This window comes from Oncorhynchus masou, unplaced genomic scaffold, assembly GCF_036934945.1.
Source record: "Oncorhynchus masou masou isolate Uvic2021 unplaced genomic scaffold, UVic_Omas_1.1 unplaced_scaffold_3463, whole genome shotgun sequence".
NCBI lineage: Eukaryota > Metazoa > Chordata > Actinopteri > Salmoniformes > Salmonidae > Oncorhynchus > Oncorhynchus masou.
In genome coordinates, this window is record NW_027009872.1 from 26763 (window position 1) to 32762 (window position 6000).

Sequence of the window (6000 nt, forward strand, 5' to 3'; positions counted from 1 at the left end):
TCTACACCAGATATAACTAAACCTACCCCCTGTACCCCTACCCTCTACACCGGATACAACTAAACCCCCTGTACCCCTACACCAGATACAACTAAACCTACACTCTGTACCCCTACACCAGATACAACTAAACCTACACTCTGTACCCCTACCCTCTACACTCCATTGCCCTACACCACTACCCTGCCCCTGGGAAGGAGAGTAGAGGACACGAGAGAGAGAGAGGAAGAGGGCAAGGAGGATGAGGCAGTCACATATCTTTGGTAGAGTGTGCTCCATCTGACAGATTGAGATTTTTTTTTTTCATGAAAGAAATGCAAAGTAATATACAGTGGGGAGAACAAGAACTTGATAACATGCAAAATCGGCCGGGTTTCCTATTTACAAAGCATGTAGAGGTCTGTCATTTTTTATCACCGGTACACTTCAACTGTGAGACGGAATCTAAAACAAAAATCCAGAAAATCACATTGTATGATTTTTAAGAAGCCCTCCTGTTCTCCACTCATTACCTGTATGAACTGCACCTGTTTGAACTCGTTACCTGTATACAAGACACCTGTCCACACACTCAAACAAACAGACTCCAACCTCTCCACAATGGCCAAGACCAGAGAGCTGTGTAAGGACAACAGGGATAAATTGTAGACCTGCACAAGGCTGGGATGGGCTACAGGACAATAGGCAAGCAGCTTGGTGAGAAGGCAACAACTGTTTGCGCAATTATTAGAAAATGGAAGAAGTTCAAGATGACGGTCAATCACCATCGGTCTGGGGCTCCCATGCGAGATCTCACCTCGTGGGGCATCAATGATTATGAGGAAGGTGAGGGATCAGCCCAGAACTACACGGCAGGGCCTGGTCAATGACCTGAAGAGACCTGGGACCACAGTCTCAAAGAAAACAATTAGTAACACACTACGCCGTCATGGATTAAAATCCTGCAGCGCACACAAGGTCCCCTGCTCAAGCCAGCGCATGTCCAGGCCCGTCCAAAGTTTGCCAATGACCATCTGGATGATCCAGAGGAGGAATGGGAGAAGGTCATGTGGTCTGATGAGACAAAAATAGAGCTTTTTGGTCTAAACTCCACTCACCATGTTTGGAGGAAGAAGAAGGATGAGTACAACCCCAAGAACACCATCCCAACCGTGAAGCATGGAGGTGGAAACATCATTGTTTGGGGATGCTTTTCTGCAAAGGGGACAGGACGACTGCACTGTATTGAGGGGGGGATGGATGGGGCCATGTATCGCGAGATCTTGGCCAACAACCTCCTTCCCTCAGTAAGAGCATTGAAGATGGGTCGTGGCTGGGTCTTCCAGCATGACAACGACCCGAAACACACAGCCAGGGCAACTAAGGAGTGGCTCCGTAAGAGGCATCTCAAGGTCCTGGAGTGGCCTAGCCAGTCTCCAGACCTGAACCCAATAGAAAATCTTCAGAGGGAGCTGAAAGTCCGTATTGCCCAGCGACAGCCCGGAAACCTGAAGGATCTGGAGAAGGTCTGTATGGAGGAGTGGGCCAAAATCCCTGCTGCAGTGTGTGCAAACCTGGTCAAGAACTACAGGAAACATATGATCTCTGTAATTGCAAACAAAGGTTTCTGTACCAAATATTAAGTTCTGCTTTTCTGATGTATCAAATACTTATGTCATGCAATAAAATGCAAATGAATTACTTAAAAATCATACAATGTGATGTTCTAGATCGTTGTTTTAGATTGTCTCTCACAGTTGAAGTGTACCTATGATAGAAATTACAGACCTCTACATGCTTTGTAAGTAGGAAAACCTGCAAAATCGGCAGTGTATCAAATGCTTGTTCTCCCCACTGTGTGTGTGTGTATATATATATATATATATAAAGTGAGGGATAAGGTACTGTAGAAGTAAGGAATGAATACGACGAAGTTTTGCACATTACCTTGGAAAAAATGGGGGACAAGGCAGAGCCGAGTCTCTTTGCGGAGGTCATTTTTCTAAGGTAGTGTACAGAACGTCGGCGTCTATCCCGCTTATACCACAGTTACCAGAGAGAACAATACTGAAGCACACATTTATCGGTAGGAAAAACTTTTTTTTGCCAATTATTTTTTAAGAGAATTCATGCTTTCTTATCTTTTGGTTGCTAGAGACGTGACCCAGTCGGTCGTTCAATACTGTCCTTCTTATCTCTTGCTTGTTAACTAGCCAACTAGCTACGGCTAACACAGTCACGACGTCGGCAGCCAGAATAACAGCAAAATAGCTGGATTTTTGCATTTTTGTTTAAGCTGTTTTCTAGTTACATTAATTTGGATAACGAGCTGATGATCCCTCCCCCCCCCAAAAAAAAATCCTGGCATAGTGCCTTCTCATCATTACGAGGAGATCACATTGCATATCAAACACTAACGCTAGGCTAGACGCTAAGTAGCTAAATAGTTTGTTGCTAGCAAACCTGCTAATATGACAACCTAATTCAAACATATCAATTGCTGAAAACAGCTGGACAAACTCGAAATGTCACGTGGCAGGATTTGAAAGCATAGCGCCCATTTGCGTTACGACTACCGACAGTAGGGGACCGGAGAAATCCATGTTCATCACACACCACGTTGGATCATCAGATGCTCCAAAATAAAATGTCGAAAGCAACAACAACAAAAAGCTAAATCAATTGCTAGCTAGATAGACCTGCGTTTGTGTGGTTGTTGATTTTAGCTTTCTGTAACTTTGTCGGGCTGCATGTGTGTCGGTGCTTATTGCGTTATGATTACAAAGTGAGCCCCGTTATATTTTCCAACTGTCCCATTTATATCTGGTTTTAATGTCCAGTCTAGATTGTCCTTCTAGCTAATCAGAAACGAGTATTCAACAATGCTGTGGTATAATTTCAAGTGATGCTTTACTATTGTTTAAACTAATCCCCAACACTGCTAAACACACAGCAACAACTTGTCTGAGGCATTTCTGGTCTGTTCGTCTCTTAGAAGGGTTTTAATATCTGTTTCCACCTTGTCTGTCTGGGTTGGAGTTTAGAGAGAATGTTATTTTTTTAGATTTGTTTCTTGACTCAGAAAGCAGGAAGTAGATCCTTCAACGCAGGAAGTTAAATGTGAAATTATTGCTTTTTAATGAAAATGCCACTATATTTTGGACAATCATGGCAGGCAGCTGAGGCAGAGTTGTGTCCTTTGTACCTCACCAACAATACTTGGTCTTCTGTGTTATTGTATGTAATTGTTATTTGTGAACTCAGAATCCTTTTTCATCTAATATTAGGTTGTGGTTGAAGATTTGATAACATTCGGTATCAAAAATAAACAAAAAAAATAGAGAAAATTAGAACTTTTTCACAGCATGCTATTCCAAATTTTACACTTACACCGCTCGAACATCGAGGAGATTCAAATACTGCTAGTTTTTTTTCCCCTGGAAAACTTGACTTTTTTTCGTCCTCATGCTAAGCTAGCAGTAGCCACAGTATCTTCTGGCAAATTACACCTACTTATACTTTTATTGTGGACACAATATAGTGTGGACAGTGAATGATTTCCATTCATTTCTCTGAGAACAATATCTTCATTTAACTCCATGTCATCAGGCGGATGCTGTCCCTCTTCCTCTACTTTCTCCTCCTCTTCCTCACTTCTTCCACTCCTCTGCTCTGGCTCTCTGTGTTTTCTCTCCAATACTACTACCACCACTGCTACAACCTCAACGCACACACGTGTGTGTGTGTGTGTACACACTACAGTGTGTGTGTGTTAGTGTACTCCAAATGCCTCCCTCTCTGAACCTGGTACTACCACAAATCTATTTTTAACCGCTTGTGTTTTAGTTTTCAGATTTTCTGTGAGGAAGTAATGTTAAACGTAACTGATGTATGTATGTATGTATGTTAGGATTTTATTAAGTTGTCTATTTTGAGTTTCGCAAAACAACCGTGTTTTTTTCTCTCGATTATTTGAGTTTTTATTGATGTTGTCGGAGAAGGGAGGATAAGATGTCAAGATATCCAAAGTAGTGGTCATCTGTTGGCCTACAGATCTGTATGTAGTCCGACTCTGCAACTGAATAGGAGAACACGGGCTGTGTCCCAAAAATGGAATCATATTCCCTCAGTAGTGCACTACTTATGACCTGAGTCCAATGGATCCTGATCAAAAAGTAGTGCACTACATAGGGATTAAGGTGCTATTTGGGATGTGGACTTAAAAAATAAAAATACAACAGTCAGTAGTCTTCTCTTCTTTCCAGTAACTTTCCCCAAAATCCTCTGGTTTTCCAAATAATTCAGGGATTCTAGGAATTTCAGGGTAAAGTTACTGGAATTTTGCAACACTTAGCCCCTCCCACTAGCACTCCGTTACTCCTTAGACTCTAGCCAATCGTCTTTGAGCAGCGTGGTGGTTGTATGTAAGCGTGATGTAATGCAATGATGAATCTCCCTGTGTTTTTAGATGTATTTTGTTGTTCGACCTCGTTTTACCTCGTGTTTTGGGAGGCTGTGTTATTTACTCACACCTTTTCAGTGGCAATCTAAACATTTTTATCTACTTGTCATTTTTATTTTGTCATAGCCTGAGTACCGGTCTGTTTATGCGATCATACCATCTCCTTGTAATGGATAAGGACATTTAATGGTGGCAAGAGAAAGCCTGGTCCCAGACCTGTTAACTGTCAACAAACAGGTCTGGGACCAGGCTAACTGGCAACAAACAGGTCTGGGACCAGGCTAACTGGCAACAAACAGGTCTGGGACCAGGCTAACTGGCAACAAACAGGTCTGGGACCAGGCTAACTGGCAACAAACAGGTCTGGGACCAGGCTAACTGGCAACAAACAGGTCTGGGACCAGGCTAACTGGCAACAAACAGGTCTGGGACCAGGCTAACTGGCAACAAACAGGTCTGGGACCAGGCTAACTGGCAACAAACAGGTCTGGGACCAGGCTAACTGGCAACAAACAGGTCTGGGACCAGGCTAACTGGCAACAAACAGGTCTGGGACCAGGCTAACTGGCAACAAACAGGTCTGGGACCAGGCTAACTGGCAACAAACGGCATCTTCCTTTGTATTCCCTCCTTTTCTTTTCATTTATTTTTAAGAAGATTCTATTATCAAGTGAGACATTTTTTTTTTTAATGGTTGTAGTTGTTCTTCAATGTCCCGCCCACTGCAGTCTCATTTTGATTTGATTGGTTGTATTACGACGGAGATGTGGTTGTCCCACCTAGCTTATCGTAACATGAATGCACTAACTTGTAAATCGCTCTGGATAAGAACATCTGTTATCATGATGACGTTGACAAATGAAATGCTATTTCTGGGACTTCTTTCTCCTCTGCGATATTAACCATGCAACTTGTCTGAGTGAATGCAATGTGTATACAATACTAAGTTATACCGGATCAAGAAAAAAACACTATTTTAGAAACTTACAAAAAAAAAACGTTTGTGCGAAATATAACGATAGAATTATAATGACACATTTATTTGTATTTATTACATTTTTGTTCTCTTTTTAATAAATGAATGTCGTTTTTATTTTTCTTATTTAACTAGGCAAGTCAGTTAAGAACAAATTTCTTATTTACAATGACGGCCTACACCGGCCAAAACCGTAACCCAGACGACGCTGGACCAATTGTGCACCGCCCTATGGGACTCCCAATCACGGCCGTTAGTTAAGTGTAAATGGTATGTAAAACTAGGTGTGGCCATTTTGAATGAGTGGTTGATATCTCCTGTACGTTTAGTGGAAGCACGTAGAAGTTAGTTTGTGTTTTAGCATGGTCATCTACTGTGTCTGAAAGAGAGAATGAAGGTCATTTATCAGATGTGCTGTTGTAAAAAATAAAAAAATGTTTGATGCTTAGACATGTCTCATTTGTGACTCCTTTCTGAAAATAATCTGTCCACAAAACACTAGGATGTTGGTTTCAATCCAGGCTGTTGTCAATGCCGTTGAATATTCTGTGTAGGGCAATCTCAATTGGTAATTTGGACGCCT